This window comes from Saccostrea cucullata, unplaced genomic scaffold (genome assembly GCF_032062105.1).
Source record: "Saccostrea cucullata isolate Sc308-1 unplaced genomic scaffold, CSIRO_AGI_Scuc_v1 ctg2890, whole genome shotgun sequence".
Classification (NCBI taxonomy): domain Eukaryota; kingdom Metazoa; phylum Mollusca; class Bivalvia; order Ostreida; family Ostreidae; genus Saccostrea; species Saccostrea cuccullata.
In genome coordinates this window covers 40905-59833 of record NW_026934633.1, presented here as the reverse complement: position 1 = coordinate 59833, position 18929 = coordinate 40905, and the positions used below count along the sequence as shown (strand labels likewise).

At 32.3% G+C, this 18929-nt stretch overlaps 1 long non-coding RNA gene across 1 annotated transcript; it reads right to left on the bottom strand.

Moving 5' to 3' along the window:
* Positions 1-12496: 12496 nt before the first annotated feature.
* Positions 12497-18732, bottom strand: LOC134241075 (uncharacterized). The gene is made up of 3 exons (XR_009986576.1): positions 16850-18732; positions 16559-16665; positions 12497-12616 (listed from the first exon to the last, which is right to left on the bottom strand). It is a non-coding gene; the product is annotated as an uncharacterized LOC134241075 (long non-coding RNA).
* Positions 18733-18929: the final 197 nt, after the last annotated feature.

Here is an 18929-nt window from a genome sequence, read left to right as displayed (position 1 = left end):
CCGGGGGTCATTTGAACAATTTAGAATCTACATTATACCAGGATGCTTCCACATAAGTTTCAGCTTTTCTGGCCCAGTGGTTCTTGAGAAGAAGATTGTGTTTCCTATATCTATCTATGTAAAACTTTGATACCCCATTGTGGCCCCGCCCTTCCCCCGGAGGTCATGATTTGAACAATTTAGAATCTACACTATACCAGGATGCTTCCACTTAAGTTTCAGCTTTACTGGCCCAGTGGTTCTTGAGGAGAAGATTTTCAAAGATTTTTCCTATATATTTCTATATAAAACTTTGATTCACCATTGTGGCCCCGCCCTTCCCCCGGGGGTCATGATGTGAACAATTTAGAATCTACACTTTACCAGGATGCTTCCACATAAGTTTCAGCTTTTCTGGCCCAGTGGTTCTTGAGAAGAAGATTTTTTAATGAACCAACCCTATTTTTGTCTTTTCTTGATTATCTCCCCTTGCGAGGGGTTATGTCCCTTCATTTTAACAATTTAAATTTCCATTCACCCATGGATGCTTTGTACCAAGTTTGGTCAAAATTGGCCCAGTGGTTCTTGAGAAGAAGTCGAAAATGTGAAAAGTTTACAGACGGACAGACAGACAGCTAGACAGACGGACGGACAGACAGACGGACGGACGACGGACAAAATGTGATCAGAAAAGCTCACTTGAGCCTTCGGCTCAGGTGAGCTAAAATTATTGAACATACCAACGAGAAGTATGAAAGCCCTAACACCAACTGTGCAAAAGTTATAAGTTATAACTAAGGTTGAAGAGTGATATATTTTTGTAAAAGTGGTCAAACTTCAAGGTCAAAAGGTCAAATTTGGTGGTGGTGGTACCCAAAGAAAGGTCTTGTCACAAGAAATACAAGTGTACAGCAGTGAAATATGAAAGCCATAGCCCCACTCACTCCAAAGTTATGAGCAAGGTTAAAGTTTTTGAGGACAAACAGCCAGATGGACTACAGGGCAAAATCTATTTACCAATACGTCTTATTTCAACTATGGAAGAGTTTAAAGGCCGGGGCCCGGATATAAAAGGCAGCCAATCGAAAAATGTTGGGGAAATTCAACTTTCTATGCAGCTTTCAGATTTGAGAAGCATTTTTGAGAAAATATGCTTTTTTTGATCATATTAAATTCTAATTTTTGGCATGGAAGCAGCCACCTTGATTGTGAATAATGTGTCCATCTTTCATAGTTGAAAAAAAATTATATCTTGAGTAATTTAGGAATAAAGTTCTGAAGCTGCACTGAATTTTGAATTTCTTCTCAGTGATTGACAAAGTAGGCGGAGATAACCAGTGTTTTGTTTACACAGGAAGTGGCTGTAGCCATGTGCTGCAGCACATGCTCTGCGTGGTATTACTATACTATAAATAGTTTTCACTAGTGATTTTTATAATTTATAGAGAAAAAATGACTGAAAAACATTTTATTTTGTCAATGAATAGTAAATACACAGGTTTTGAAAAATAAACACACATGTACAGTTACTGTATTAAATATTTTTTTCATACAAACCTTAGGTGAACAAGTGATAAGATAGCTCAACTAATATATTTAAGTATATTCCAGTCACTTAATTATATGAAAATAAAATATTCACAAGTCAAAAGAAATATTTTAACACAGGTTTGAGTTCCTAATCACTCCCACATATGTCCCATGTATGGCTGATCATTGGGATTAGGTAGCCAATGTCTCACAACGGTCACAACACATTTTGGCATAAGGTCCCTCCTGTGATAAATGTAATTTTTTCTCCGCGGATCCTGTTGTAGGGCATTTCTTTTCCTCTGAATATATCTCGGATCCTTCCATACATTTCTATGGAACAACATAGTCCAGAATCTTTTGTATTTGTCCTTTCTCCTCTGAGAATTACTTCTGTTTGGTGCCTCCGGATCCTCTAACCACAACATTTGTCGGTTGGTTTCCGATGTTATGCATGGACGGCATAGACAATGGATACATTCCTCTTCTTCATCGTTCTGATTTATAACAAAATCAGCAACATCATCATTGTTCTGCTCCTCTTGGACCTGGTTTCCATTGTCCTCAATTGGAACCTCATTGAATTCCCACTCATGGTGTGCAAATAGATGGCGTATTGTTTCTTTCTGAGTTTCTGTTACTTCAATAGCTAAAATAGATTTCTCTTCTGTTTCCTCCATGTTGTACTCAGCAAATTCCAAGATGGCTACACATTTACACATGTAACACTGGAAAGCCCAACCATTTCAAAAGGACCATACGGGATACATTTAATACTTACATGCAGAAAGAGAAACAAACCACATATGTATGCATAGAGCTGCACAAATGTATTATAATGTTTAACATACTCTTCATTATCATTATTTTTTAATTAAAATGGTTTAAGATAGATAAATTTTAAAAAGAACTTTATTAGGAAACCCTAATGTGCCTCTGCATCTCTGCAGTGAAAGGTCAGATTATGTCATTGTCAGATGCTAGATCAGGATTTTGGCGGGGAAGTGCTAACTACAGATAGGATTAGGTGTCAAGTCTGACCATTTTTATGTGAGGGGTGTCAAGATTGCATATACATAGCTTCTTGGATGTAGATATCTAAAAATTAAGTTGTTTTTTTAAAAAATGTTCAAAAAAAAAATACAGGCTTTTTATAAAGTGTTCATATATGCAATTTAGCATCATTTGTGGAGTTAAAGAAAAAAATTATGCATGTTTGTAAACCAACGCCCCTTTATAAAGAATAATAGTATATTCCAAGAATTAGTATCTTGTACATTTATTTGTAAAAACCAAAAACCTCAAAACAAAGATAGCGAATGAAAGTGAATATGTCTAGTCCACCGAAAAAACGAAAGAGAACACCAAGTTTCAGAATTGAATTATCGGGAGATGAAAATAATAAAACCAGTGTTTTGGAAAATTTGCAAAAACTAAGGAGTGAATTAGAGGGCAAACTGAACAAACATGTTGGAAATCTACAAGTCATTGAATATCTCTTTTCTCTTTGGAGTGAGGAAAGAAATGAGGAACACGACATCCAAGGTGATGTTGCACAGTCTGCCCAAGAAAAATCTCCAGCTCCTAGTCCTTACATAAAAGTTCAGAAAAAGGATGTGAATCAAAAACTCTTCTTGTGTGCTGAAGAATCTTTGAGGAGACTGGTGGAAATTGCAGAATACCATGGTCAAAATTGTTCAAGGAATTTAAAAATGAAGAAAGTGCAACAAAGAGGACATGTAATGTCAACCAAATTTCAATGCGAGGAAGAGGGGTGTAGGCATACGTTTCTGTGGTCATCATCTCCTTATTTGCCCAATAATGAATATTTGGTAAATAACCGTGTCAACCATTCTTTATTATGCAGCGGGATGCTTCCATCACACTACACTAGATTTGCCGATGAAGCAGGTATTGGAAAAATATCAAAACAGGATAGGCAAAAGTTTTTTAATCAATCTAAAAAACACATTCAAAAGGAGTATGAAGACTCCATCTACACAGCAACTCTGGAGGAAGTAGCATCATATGAAGATCTCGAGAGTATAAATATAATGACTGATGCACGACATGGCTGGCGCAAAAATGCCAAAGATTCCAGTGTAGTGGCTATTGGGGACAATACGCACAAAGTTTTATCATGTCAACACATAACAAAATCTGATGATCAAGTGTCACAACAGCATGAAAAACTCGGAACGGAAAGAATATACCAACATTTGAAAGATCAAAATGTAGCTGTAGGAATTCATACTCATGACAGGAATCTGTCGATTAATAAATATATCCGTGAGGAATGTGAGTCTACAAATCAAAATGACACCTGGCATGCAGTCAAATCAGTTAAGTCCTCTTTGAAAAAAGTATCTTCTGGGCCAGCATATCTTGAGGGAAAAACCTGGTCATCTCAACTTGATGACAAAGTGGAGCCAGTGTGCACTCACTTTCACTGGGCCATTAGAAACTGTGATGCAGATACCGCAAAACTTCAAGCACTTCTATTGAACATAGTAGAACATTACAAGAACAATCACTCAAATTGTCATTCGTCCTCCAGGTGCAAAACGGATCCTAACTATGAAATATCTCGGAAAGTTATTTCTAACCCGTGTGCCGAGAAGTTGTTGCTAGGAGTCGTAAAAAATTCTATTGTTTATAAGCATCCACAGGATTACATTTTATGTCATGATACATTTTATGTTGAAAGCTTCAACAATGTCATGAATGTATACCAGGACAAAAGAATATCATTTTCTGATGACATGTACAGAGCAAGATCCAATTTGGCCGTATGTCATTGGAATGAAAACGTGGACAGAGATTATACATCTGTTTGGAGACCAAACCACCGAATGCCAAGAAGTGCTAAGGGTAAAAAGAACTACAAAAAATTAACTTTCTCATTTAGAAAAAATATTTGGACACGATATGTGAAGAGTGTCTTCAAAGCTAAAAGAAGAAACTGATGTTATTGATTTTATTTGAAGGAGACATGTGTAAATATCCCAAATTGTAAGAACTTTAAATCAAACTCCATTATTTACATGTAATTAGTTTGAAACTTTTGTCCTGATTATCTGCAAAATCTTAATTGTTTATACACTGCATTTATGTGTTAATAAGTAAATGTTGTATACTTAATTAAACTTGAATAATTAGAGATTTGCAGTACACGCACATTTCACTTCTTTATTTATATTTACACACAAAATGAAATGGAATTCCCACTGTCGGTAATTTGTAAACAAAGCTGACTCAGCTCAGTGCAGTTCTTATCAGCAGCACTGACAGTGATGGAGATAAGCGCCGCCTATTTTACCAGGTGGCAAAAAATCTAGGTCGCCCCCGGCCTTTAAGATTTTAGTGCGCTCCTCTGTAAAAAAGTTGCAGAGTGTACAAATCTTTCAGGATTTATGGGACAAACGTAACATAAACATGTAAACAATATGTTGGATGTCGATGAACAAATCCTAACAAAAATCAAATGAATTATTTTATTGTTGTGGACTTTATACATGTTATATGCATGAAGAGTAGAAAGGACAAAAATATCAATTTTTATCTATTGTTTATCATATGTATTTAATTATCATCTAAATATAATTCACATGCTTTGGAAATGTATTATATTATTGGATGATAAATGAGATGGGAGTCCGAGAACATAACAAGGGATAAGCCTATAGCGCAACAAACATGAAGGTGAAAAAATTAAATCTCAATATGTTATGTCGCGACTACCAATGAGTACCTCGCAGTTATCTAACTTACCTCCGCTCTTTTGCGAGGGAGTCAAGAAAAGTCTAAATTTCTGGGGGCAAATGACATTGTTTACATTAGTGACAATCGAATGATTCGAACAATTTAATGCCAAAATCACGATGTTTTGCCAGATATTGAATTCCAAATAGTAGATTGTCAAATAAGGAAAGTTAAGAATATTTTATATACTGAAAAATGTGACGATTTTCAATGAAAATTTAACTATAAGAGTCCGCTTAATTAAACATATCTTTAAAAATGTGACAATTTAGGATTGGCTCCTCTCAAAAATGTATAAGGCTGGTTCAGCGATTGTCTAGCGAGGTATTCCACCAGTATTTTTTACTTATCTGTCCTTATAAATGCTACAATCATCGATCTTGCATTAATTGTATTGAATAGCACATTGCTCCCACCCAACAGATGATTCCTACCTCCTTCATGAAAGAGTTCAGCTAAGTTAAGTAATCGCGATATCAAGTATTGTATCAAAATTTTCCGAAATATTTCATCTAAAATTAAAGTATACTTTATGTAAATCTGTCAAATCTCTACAACTTATACATATCTCATGAAGATTGAAGTTTTTGGCCTGTAAAATATAATACACATGCGAAAAAGGGCAAATTGAGTCATTTTTTCACACTTTTAGTGTTGTAAAATTGGACAAATTTACTATTATCAAATTGAATCGGAAGAACACAATCACTTATATAATTATATAATTGATAATTTTAAATGTTATAAAAGGTTAGATTTATTCATCCTTAGAAGTATTTTAAAAAGACAATGTACCAGGATATGGATATAATAATTATAACCTCTTCACCATGCACGTTCTCATTTTGTTTACTGCTGATTAGAGTGATGTCCCTTTGGTGAATATAAAAGTTAAACCTGCTCGGCTTGAGAAATACGGCTTGAAAAATATAGTGATCTATCGATGATAATATTTACAATCGATTGTCGCCAATCTGGGCCTTTAAACGACGATTTTTCGATAGTCAGCGACTATCATAACAACACTACACACTTTTTAAAACAATGTTTTGAAATGTATGAGTGGGTCTTCACTCCACTTTTTTTTTCAAGTTTATCCTCAAAGTTTGCATACAGAATGAAATATACTATTTTGATTTCCAAAATTATGGAGTAAAAACCCAATAAACCTTTTAAAAAATTATAATTTTATGATATAACTTTTGTATCTTTTCGAGAAAAACTTGAAGTCCACTGAGTCAATGGTCATATCACAAACATGATTTAAATGCCAATCCTCATCAGGACTTGTGTAGCATAGTGGTTAGCTTGCTAGTCTCAGTAGAGAATGCTACTCAGGATTTTTATTGCTAGGGTTCAATCTAATGGATACATGTACCACATTTTTATATCTGTGATAGTCAGTTGGTGAAAAAACTGCAACAAAAATTGCGTACAGATCTCGAGACACGTGGATATATATAGGAAGTTGACATCGAATTTGCATAAAAATGAATCTCACTACCAGTATATAATATGCCTTGACAAAGAGTGTTAAAAAATTTCAAACTTCTTGCTACCATAGTAGTTGCTGAAAAAAAACATAAAAATTTACACGCACAGATAAACAGGAAGTTGATGTGAGATTTCCTAAAAAAATAATGCCACCATTATCCCTCAATATGTAATGCCTATAGAAAGATAGACAGACATGCTAATTCCAATTTAGTCCCCAAATTTGATTGAGAATGGGTTAAAATAATTGTATGTTGTTATTGAATATTCCTCACAGTTGACTTGTAGGTATTACTTATCATTGCTGACTTGTGGGGAATATTTCTCACTGTTAACTTGTAATACTTTTCATTGCTGACTTGTGGGGAATATTTCTCACTGCTGACTTGTGGGGAATATTTCTCACTGTTAACTTGTAATACTTTTCATTGCTGACTTGTGGGGAATATTTATCACTGTTAACTTGTAATACTTTTCATTGGTGACTTGTGGGGAATATTTATCACTGCTGACTTGTGGGGAATATTTCTCACGTAGGTTATATTTATCATTGCTGACTTGTGGGGAATATTTCTCACAGTTAACAATTTTAGGTAATATTTATCACTGCTGACTTGTGGGGAATATTTCTCACTGTTCACTTGTGAGGAATACACATGTATTGACCATTGCTTTACCCTTAAAACTTTGTTTCCATATAAATGTTGCCTTTGAACCCTACCAATAAATGTACACTTCAGTGTATATTGCTGACTTGTGGGAAACATTTATCACTTATTGAGAAATGCATTATTTTATTATACATGAACATTACAGATAAAAATTATTTTTCAACAAATAAAATAACTATCAAATCTTAAAAAAAATCAATCATCAATATTAATAATTGTATTGAAACTACATGTATTACTAATCTAATGTTTACAAGTCTTTTAAATCAAAGCACATTAATTTTAAAAACATTTGTTTTCCTTCACTAGATTTAAAACAAATTGCAAATTTTAATTTTCTCAGGTAAAAAAAATGTTTTCAATTCAAAAATAATAAGTATGTTGAAAAGGATAAAAAGTCATAAAATCAGGAGACAGTATATATAAGTATTAATTTAATCATTGATGGATTTAATTGGCCAATGACTAATTATTATTAACCAAATTTTGATTATATTTTGTAAAATTTTCTGAGTATTGTTACACAGTTAGCATGGTTAGCACACATGTATATTTTCTGACAACTTCTCAGCATGTTCATGAGGCTTTTAACCTACTTTGAAATCATGAACAAGGACCAAATTTTTTTTTTATTTTAGATATACCGGTTTATATACTTCTATGTACATGTGTTAGGCTTCATAACATACATGATATCAGCATGCTTTTTTTTTTTATTATTTCTGTTTTTAGAGCAACGGAAGTACTGTAAACCAACTTTTATTTGAGTGCAAGAAATATTTGCCAGTTTCATGACCTACATTTACTAGTGAATAGTAAATTATTAATTGCCCTGAACTATTAATTTTGCTTTATATTTGTAGAGAATGTTTCCTTTCATTAGTCACGGAAATTAATCAACACAGATCAGATATGCAAATAAAAGATGACACAAATAGGGTACATGTGTACTACCTGGTAGTTGGTTTACAGTACTGCTCACATATAGAGTTCAAAATGAGATTTTACAGCTATCTTGACTTACCAATACTAAATCCTTCTGTTTCCATACACAAATCCAGACAAAATGCTTTCAGTTAAAATACTCTAGTTCTTTACATCCTTCATGTCCATGCAAGTGTGTCTGTTGACTTTGACTCCAAGTCTCAGTCTCTAACATTTTCAAGAATAAAGTTGTATAATTTGCTCTTGTGGTGAAAACCCGAAAACCTGCAATGATAATTTTGCTTTCAGTTCAAAGATTTCATTGTATATTTTTTTTAAAGTGTTCATATCTTTACCTATAATTACAAGACAGGTATATCTCCACATCACTCAATAGTAATTTTTGACCCCATGCGGCATGCCAAAATTAAGACTTAATGTATGCCTTAATTTGCTGAACCATATTGTTAACAGTGGGTAGGTAGGTATGAAAAATATTTTACTTTTTTCCTTCTTGTGACATGGCCCAGAGAGCTTTCCCTTTTAAATCAACCGTACAATAACTGTGAAACAGAACACTTTCTCGTGGATGTTTGATGAGCAGAAACTGTTTTATATGCAAAAAATCAACGATACAGTACAACTTATTTTAGGAATGACAGAAAACTGAATCAATACCTTAAATGATAGTCATTGAAATTGCATGATAGTGCTGTTAGTATTTATTTAAATTTAATTAAAATGAGAATAGAAATTTACAGCGTAAAGTTACCAGAGGCAGATTAAAAATTTTTAGAAAGGAGGAGTGGGTGCAGAAATCAAATGGTTTTCTTAAAAAAAAAAAATAAAAGACCAAAATCAAGAAGCATTATCAGACCCAAAACTTTGAGCGCGATCGTTATATGTAAATAAATTTAAAAAGGTATAGATTCAGTTAAGCAAATATAAATAATTATGAATAATAGATATTGAATCATAAAATCTCAACATTACCTTTCAATTTTATAACCAATTTCAAATTTTTAATATGCTCGCTATCATAAAAGCTGATCTAATTGTTATTCCTATGTTTCTCCATTTTCTCCAATTCGCATTATTTTGTATACCACGCCCAATCATAATTCAATAGTAATTGAGGTTTTGAAAAGGATTTTTAGTTATTTTTTACATATGATTTTGTTTCTTATTTATTCCATCAGCATCTAAACCCCAAGGCCAAGGTTTGAATTGTAACAAATTTTAAAAATAAAAGGTGATCTTTAATTAACAATAAGTATTTAATTAAAATGAATTTATCATGTTTATTAGACATTTTAATTGGGCCTATATAAATAAGTAGTGTGTTTTCAGCATGTTTAGTTCCCCGCCTAACTCTAAGAAGTATAGGAGCCGACCCTCAATATTTTTTCTGCTAATATCTTTCCATGAGTAAACTACTGTATGTATACTTTAAAATGCAGGCTTCATATTTTAGCGGCTTTGGTGCAGACAACAATGCACTAAGTCACGAATACTGCTAAGAAATCATTTACATATTGATATATACAATACACCGCACATACATGTGTAGCGCTAATTTATGATTATGCCAACCCAGTGATTATGCTAAATTTTGAAAGCACCAAATTATATACACATATTACAGTATTCGGAATTCCAGTTTACAATTAGAAATGAAATCCCAATCTTGATCACTTCCATGTTTGAGAAATGCATATCTTACACATATTAATCAGAAATATTTTGACAGTGAAATCCTGGGGGAAAGTGGCAGCGTGCCTGCCAATAAAATGTTAAAATAAAATAAAAATGTTTTTCCTACCTACCTACCCTATCTTTTCTAAGGTTAAAATATGAAACACTATCTATTTATCTTGGCCTTAGCAAAATAAAAAAAAAATACTTATGATACATCGATAATGATGGTCTAAAATCATGAAAATATTTTCAGTAGGGCAATCAGAATGAATGTAGAACAGGGTGCAGGTGAAAGATAATGAAGGCCAGCGTTTTTTTTCCTTATATAACTGGTACCGATAAACGGCACCATTCCCAATGCCAAAAAACCTTAATTTTTCCCAATTCTGTCACTAAAAATTCCCAATTCAACTGTGAAGCAAAAGATTACGACGACATCGTATTTATTGTTAATTGAAACATCGTACAAGTTGACTAATTGTTTTACTTCCGCTGAAATCGAAAGTAGAAAAAGTCGTAATTTGGCGGGAGCAGGGTTTAGACAGCGTAGTGACATACATTTTGACAGATTGAAAGCATGACAATGTGAAATCAAGGGACGTTGATATAAAAACAATAAGTACTTGTTGTTTATACTTTAAAACAAGCAGTAATAGGTAATTAATTTGGAATAAACGCAAAATGTTGCATCTGCATAAATAAGAGAAAATTCTCCTTTGTTTTTCTTCGATGTTATTTTTCCCAATTGAACCGGTACCGGACCCTTTCCCAAAGGATAGAAAAAAATCGTTGAAGGCAAATGGACACTATGCAAACCAACGCATGCGAAGAAATATATACAAGTAGGAAGAATGACTTGATAAAAAAACGATAACTAAATCAAGCTTTTTTTGGAAGAATTAAACATGCTAAATAATCTAACCAAGCTAAGAAATTTTAGCTACAACACAATCCAAAACAAAAAGGGAAAATCAAAATTCCCTTTTTTTCACCCACGGTTTACAATCTGAAGTCATTTTGGTCTTAAAATCCTTATTTGTGTCTCCACAAGTTCCTTTTTTGAAGATTTTTCTTAAGTATTTGAGGAACGTTCCTCTTTATACACTTCAGATGCATTTGTTATGACCAGACTTTTGAGGAACGTTCCTCTTTCTACACTTCTGGTGCATTTGTTATCACCAAGCATTTGAGGAACGTTCCTCTCTCTCTCTCTCTCTCTCTCTCTCTCTCTCTCTCTCTCTCTCTCTCTCTCTCTCTCTCTCTCTCTCTCTCTCTTCAGATTCATTTAGTATGACCAGACATTTGAGGAACGTTCCTCTCTCTTAACTTCGGATACATTTGTTATGACCAGACATTTGAGGAACGTTCCTCTCTCTGAACTTCAGATGCATTTGTTATGACCAGACATTTGAGGAACATTCCTCTCTCTAAACTAAGATGAATATATTATCACCAGACATTTGAGTAACGTTCCTCTCTTACATGTGCACATACAGCGTGTATTTTTAAATACTTTAAGAATCTTAACACATAAGACATTTGAGGAACGTTCCTCTCTCAAATTCACTTTTTCTGAAGACATCTCATGAATGGTCAAACATCAGGCATTTGAGGAACGTTCCTCGCTCGAATTTAATTATTACTGTAGGCATCTCAAGGATTGTCAAATATCAGGCATTTGAGGAACGTTCCTCTCACAAATGGTTGTCTCATGAATTGTCAAACATTAGGCATTTCAGGAACGTTCCTCACTAAAATTTAACATTGTTCACACAGGATACTTACATGTATGAGAAACGTTCCTCTCTCAGATTTGTATATGTTGATACCTTATTCATATTAAATCAGGCATTTGAGGAACGTTCCTCTCACAAATGGTTGTATTTCTGTTGATTACTTATACCTCATGAAGCTTGCAACCCGTGCATTTGAGGAACGTTCCTCTGTCTTGTAATGAATATCTGTTGATACATTGCAAAGCCCACTTAAAAATATCTTTAAAGGAACGTTCCTCTCTAAAATTATCATGTGTTTTGTGATATTATATTAGTTTTTATCGTACATGAAGAATTTGGGAAACATTTCTCTCTTTTATATGAAATGCAGTACATATTCATAGAAACATTTTTTATCTGTACACACTCTACAAAATATATATGAAAAATCATTTTGTCATTTTATAAAGTACTTTTTGAATTAAGGCTTTCTTTAAGCATAATATAAACTACATGTAGGTACAGGAACAAACAAATTTTTCCACTTCGGAACAAGCATGTGCAATGTGCAGTGTTCATGTATCAACTCAAAGGGCTTTTTCACTGAATGGCATTGTGATCACATATTACAATGTCTTGATTAACAGGTTAATACCCACAGTATTTTTCCTTTCTGCCACGAAATTAAACCAAAGTTGTGATGAAGGTCAACTATGTTTCTTTCTCGGTTACATCTTTCCCTCATAATAGAGACGATTCCAATTCCTTGGTCTCCAAAGGTTCATAGCATTTTTTCATCAGTCAAAGTAAAACAGCCTCAACAAGTTTCTTGGGTGTCATCTTCTGTAGGAAAAATCTCACATTCAGTAAAGCGGCATGTTGTATTATCAAAGATGTGTTTCAGGCAAAGTTAGAATAATCGAAACAATGTGTACATAATAACAAGTTTTGATGTATCATCTAAAAATTAAATAGACTGGGAAAATCGATATAAAAAAATTGCAAAACTTAAATTAAAATTTTGAACTTTAAATTGCCCATGAATTATGAAAGCATTTCCATACTGTATTAAGAATATTGCAAAATTGACACTTTCTATCTTTCTCATACTATTTTAATGAAATACTGTAAATGTTTTATATTTAGAGTGTACTATATTTGGCGGAAGTTGATATTTTAATCAGTTAGCGTAGGTATGATTTAGCGCATTTTAATGTTTTATGTTTAAGACATTTAGTGTTGTACTTAAATTAGCGGATGTTTCTTTCCGCCAAAAAGCTAAAAAGAATACACCGCCAAATGTTACACGTTTACAGTAATAACTCTGATTTGCAAATTATGTCTGAGAAAAATCATTCTCCTTTATATCTTGCATGTAACACTAATTTAAAAACTAAGTGACAATTGGAAATGTAAATTATAATAATATATAGGTCTTAAGCTCCATACTCCTCCAATGAACATTTTATATACATGTATGATAATATAAGTCATCATTTTTTAAAATTTATTTCTCTTTTTCCATAGTGCATGTAGGTGTCATATAATATTTCATGGGTTTTATTAATGTATTCTTTAATTTACACGAACCTATTTTCATTCTGAATCTAAATTTGTATTATATTGTAGTACTATTGTGTATTTCTTAAAACTGAAGAATTGATTCTATAATAGGGATTTGTCTAGTAACCCTAATTCCTGCATCATTCTCTACTTTAAAGATAAAGACTTGATGTCTTCCTTGCCCCAGCTCACATTGTAATTGTTATTAATCACTGCCAATCATATATGCTCATGGAACACTAGCTATAGGCGATCAGCTCTGGCAACTATCTGTCCCCTGTGACTTCATGGACAGTAAAGATCAGTGCTGATGCTATGATGACTTGATCGTGTTATAGATAAACATGTCTCTGCAGTCAGAAGATTGAAGCAATTTACATTGTAGAACAGAACTCAAACAGTGAGAGAATTAAGATCTTGTTAGAGTTTTAAATTTTACTCCTTAAAATTTGGATAGTTTCAATATATTTAAAAAACAAAAAATGTAATGAAATTTATATACGCTGTAAAACTTTACTAATTATTCTAGTTCGGGAATAACAAATCTCAGGCTAAAATCTGGTTTGTACATATTAAATGCAAAGAAACATTCCACAGAATTATTTTGTAAAAAAAAAAAATAATAATAATAATGTGAAAACAACATCTCCTGCACTTAATTGTCAGATCTTAAGGAAGCAGGAATAAGAATCCATATTTCCAAAAAAAAAAAACCCTTAAAAAATGTTTTATTGATTTAGAATATTTTATTAAATTATTAGCACATGTATTAAAAGAAATTTTGTACTGAGTAATACAGTTTTACAATTTTTTATTTTTATTGATTGGCAATTGCTCATCTTCCTTCCCTTTTTTCAAAATTTATAGATACTTTGATTATGAAACTATCTTTGATTTAATTGTTAATTTCAGAAACATGCACTCTGAATTTCACAGATTTCCTACATCTTGGATTGCAGTGTGGGTCATTTGGGATTAAATAATTGAGCCAGCTGCAGCAAGGTCAAAAGTCTATGTTATCTGTAAAACTCGAGGTCAATTTATATAATCCCGGTCTTATCTGCTTTCATTATGTAGAAATAATTTAAGAAGACTTTCTTCAACTCTTTGAAAGTACATTCACCAACACTGGAACACTGAGTTTCTAAGAATAAGAATTTCATTGGTGTACATATCAGGCATGTGTTATAAAAATAAACCTTTCTTATGAAACTGAATAGTGCATTTTTTCTCAGCTTTAACCTAATAAATAAATAAAACAAAATTACGGCTATATGCATAAAATGATGGAAGTATCAACTAGTGAAACCGTTACTCGTATTTTTAGTAATACTATTTTTCTTTTATCAGGAACCGGACACTGAGTACACAAGACATGATCTGCCGATCGATCATACATATTAACATGTAAAACTAATATACAATTTTTTTAAGATCTGAATTATAAATACTTATTTATAATTAGATAATGCATATACTTAAGTTATTGTTAAAGTATTAAACTAATCCTTAACAATAGGTGTATGTAGGAATATAAACAAGATGCCCCCTTTGGATTTTTATTAGAATAAAATATATTTTTCAGTGGGATAGTGATGATTGACAACTAAAAGAAACTTCATATTCACTCTATTTTGGACTGCATTCCACTTTGATTAATATTAAAAATCTATTAAAACAATTAATGCAATACATAAAATGTGAGTTTGTAATAAATTATTTATTTATTTTTTTTTTTAGAAAAGATTAATATATAGAAAGACAAAAAAACCCTTTAAGATAAAGGTTTTGTTATATATGTTTCTTTAAATTGTATACATGTAAGCCTTGATCATAATCCTTGCAGTTGACAACACAACAAAATATGCCTAGAATTTTTCTAAAAATAGAAAAAAATTTCCCGGTAAATTGTTTCAAAAAAGTGTATAAATCTTTTATAATTAGTTTTTTTTTTATTTTATCCTTATTATTCTAACCGCAGCATATAGTTTAAAGAATACAATATTGCGTATAATAACTTATTGAATTTGTGTCTTTTTTTTCCCATAATAATTCAAGATAACCAATTTATAGTAAAATTTTACCATGTTTTTTTTAGCAGGGTATGATATCAGACAAGGTCACTATATTGCTAGCAAAGAAAAACACATGATTTTAATATATTAAGTACTCCTGTTCATACACACAAGTAAAAGAGCTAACAATATCTTGGGAAAGAATAAACATTTGACCAGTGACCACTTAGTGAAGCCGACGTAGCGATAATTGTCTCAGAGTTTAAGATTTCAGCATTGGCTATACATAAACAAACTATACGGCTCTGTTTCATCTAAACACATTAATTCTTTGACACACTAGATTATTCCTTTGAGCCTCGTTGAATGTATTCTGCTCTGCTCTAAAACCATCAGAATTAACAGTGCTGAGCATCTAGTCAAGCACGGGTGATTTTTGGATTGAACTAGGTGAAACACAGCTATTGTTCTCTTTATCAAATCAATTAATGTTTTATTAAAAAAAAGTAAATAAGACACTGACTGGGCATATAAAATATACCTGAGGTCTGTCCAAAACTTTAATTCAAAATAGAGTGTTCGTCTCTTATCAATAATGTATAGTTAATGCATGGACATGTTAAATCATGCCAGTTTAATACAAATTAAAAATATACCCGGTAATACAAATTAAAAACACTACATAAATATGTATATTTTGCATATTTTTAGAGAGTATATAGGATACGTTCAGTGGCAAGGGGGGGGGGGGGTAATCTTTTAAGGAGCAAATTCTCAATCAAAGTTTCCTGTGTTAGGAAGCCAAAAAAATTAGTATAGGCATGGACCCCACCCATCCCCACTCCCACCCCCAAAAAAATAAATAAATAAATTGAGATAAGTAAATGATGGATAAAAAAAAAAAATTAACAAAATACAGTAAAACATGATTTTTGCCAACACACTTATGTTGAATTGAGTTACAGCGAAGTGCTTTTATTCCCTGTGACTTAATTATGTATTTTTATCTTCATAACGAATTTCGCTCATAATAATGCAAAATCATCCGTCGATCCCTGGCACTGCTTTTTAAACATGTTTTACTTGTATTCAATATAATTAATCTATTTCCTGCCATGTACAGCATTTGAAAACATATATTATATAGGAATTCATAGAATTTCTAATTTCCCCAACTAATAATGAAAATTATGACTACGGTACTTACTTGATTTGTTTACGACACTTTAATCATTTCTCTGAAATGTTACTGCAAGTGGTGTCATGAGGGTATTCGTTTTCTTTTACATTGAAATCCAGGGCATATCATTTTGTCTAAAATTCAAGTAAATTTCTCATTTTAATTTACTGGTATTTGGAAGTGTCTGACAGCTTATATTTCAGCAGGATTGATCAACTCTGACTAAGTTATTGATAAAATATTTTAGTTTAGTTTTTATGCAAACAAAGCATACAAAGAATTTTCATAAATTGATAATAATATTATTTGCATATATACCTTAATAAATCCTTAACTGTGAAGAACTGCAACATCCTGTTTTATTCAACAATCTTTCGATGTGATAATCATCTTCTGATTTGAAATCGTGAACATTTTGGTAGGGTTGAGAGATGGATGTGTCCAAGACTGATAACACACCCAAGATTATCAGTGTGCAGTGTTTTGATTGACATTTCTTCAGTTAGTGGCACCACATGTTTCCATTCAAATATGTATGGAAGGATCGCAGTTGCACATGTGAACAGCTATCATTTAAATGCAACTGTCGTTTGAAGGGGAATTCGAAATTGGAGAAATTAGACATTGATATATCTGTGTGTTATACTGTGTTATACTGTGATAAAGTTATATAATTAGTTTTGGTCAAAAAACTGCGTGATGAAGTAAGTAGAGACACATGCATGATTTTCAAATGTCAATGGATGTTCAACTTATAGAGAATTTACTGGTCAATGCACTGACTTTTCATAAATTAATCTTGGATGAACTATACTAAAAAAGCTAAGGGTAAGATTATTTTCCTGAAAGATTTTTTCATTTAATAAATATCATAAAATTTCAATTGTTAAAGAAAATTGTTTATTTTAGTGTAAGAAAGCATTGCTTTATACAACAGTTTTATATCATAATAGTAAATGCAGGGGACCAGGGGAATGGTATGACTTTTTTGATCAATTCTTTGTTGTAGATTTATGTCTCTTGCACGATTCAAACAGTTGCCCTTTTTTCTCATTTAAAATAAAAATAAACATTTACTCTTTATTCAGCATGAGATATACATTCCTATATGATATCCAGAGAAGTGACCTCAAAATAAAATGTGATCATGTATACTCCTAAAGGAGTGGTACCAACGAGTTTAATGTCTGTAATAATAAGAGGCTTTTCACAAAATTGAGTGAAACATGAGTTCCTAAAATATTAATTGTCAAGAATGACACGTACTTGATCTTGTGATCAAGTTATGACCCCCAAATTAAAAGTTGTCATATATTTCTTAGGAGGACTACAGATCTAGTGCATTAAATTATTTTTCAAACAGTAGAATCTCAAGTTACTTAAATATTGAGTAAACAATACTTTTCTATTTCTAGATCAGTTTGAGCCTTGTGCTTTCACCTTGTAACCCAAAATCAGTAGGGGTCTTTATTCCTTTGGGAGTACCAGTATACTAAGTTTGATGTCTGTAAAGCAAAGGGTTCCCAACATTTTAAGCAGACATTATTTTTCTGTGTCAGAATATTCTCAACCTTGAAATTTGACTTTATGAAATCAACAGGATTATCTGCTCTTTTACGTTAGGGAGTACCTGGGTGTACAGCTTTCTTCAAATCCAATTATACTCTGATTCATGTATAAAGTTATATAATAACATTTGAAATCAGAAGAGGAGTATTCGACATGAATCCATTGTCAACAGTTGGAAGAGGAATGTTTGTCCAGTCCAGTGTCAAATTTTGAAATGGGGAGAAGAACATTCATTGTATTAAGATTCATGGTAGTAGTGTTTTGATAGGAATTGGTAGAGGAATGTTCCTCAAATGTACTGTTTATATACATGTAGTATGTATTATCAATTGAAATTGACTGATGAACGTTTGTGATATTGTGTGTTAAAACTTGTAAATACAGTGTCAAGTTGAAAGAGGAACGTTCCTCCAGTGTATATAGTATCAATATTTGAAATTGGATGAGGAACGTTCCTCAAATATGTTGTGTTTAGACTAGTAAATTCAGTGTCAATAGTTTGAAGAGGAACGTTCCTCCAGTGTACATGGTGTATATATAGTATCAATATTTGAAATTGGAAGAGGACCGTTCCTCTAATGCCTAATATTTGAAAATTTATGAGATGCCTACGGTAATAAGTAAATTTGAGAGATGAATGTTCCTCAAATGCCTGATGCCTTCATTCATAAGGTATTTAAAAATACAAACTGTATGAGCACATCTGTAAGAGAGGAACGTTACTCAAATGTCTGGTGATAATAAATGCATCTTAGTTTAGAGAGGGGAATGTTCCTCAAATGTCTGTTCATAACAAATGCATCAGAAGTACAGAGAGAGGAACGTTCCT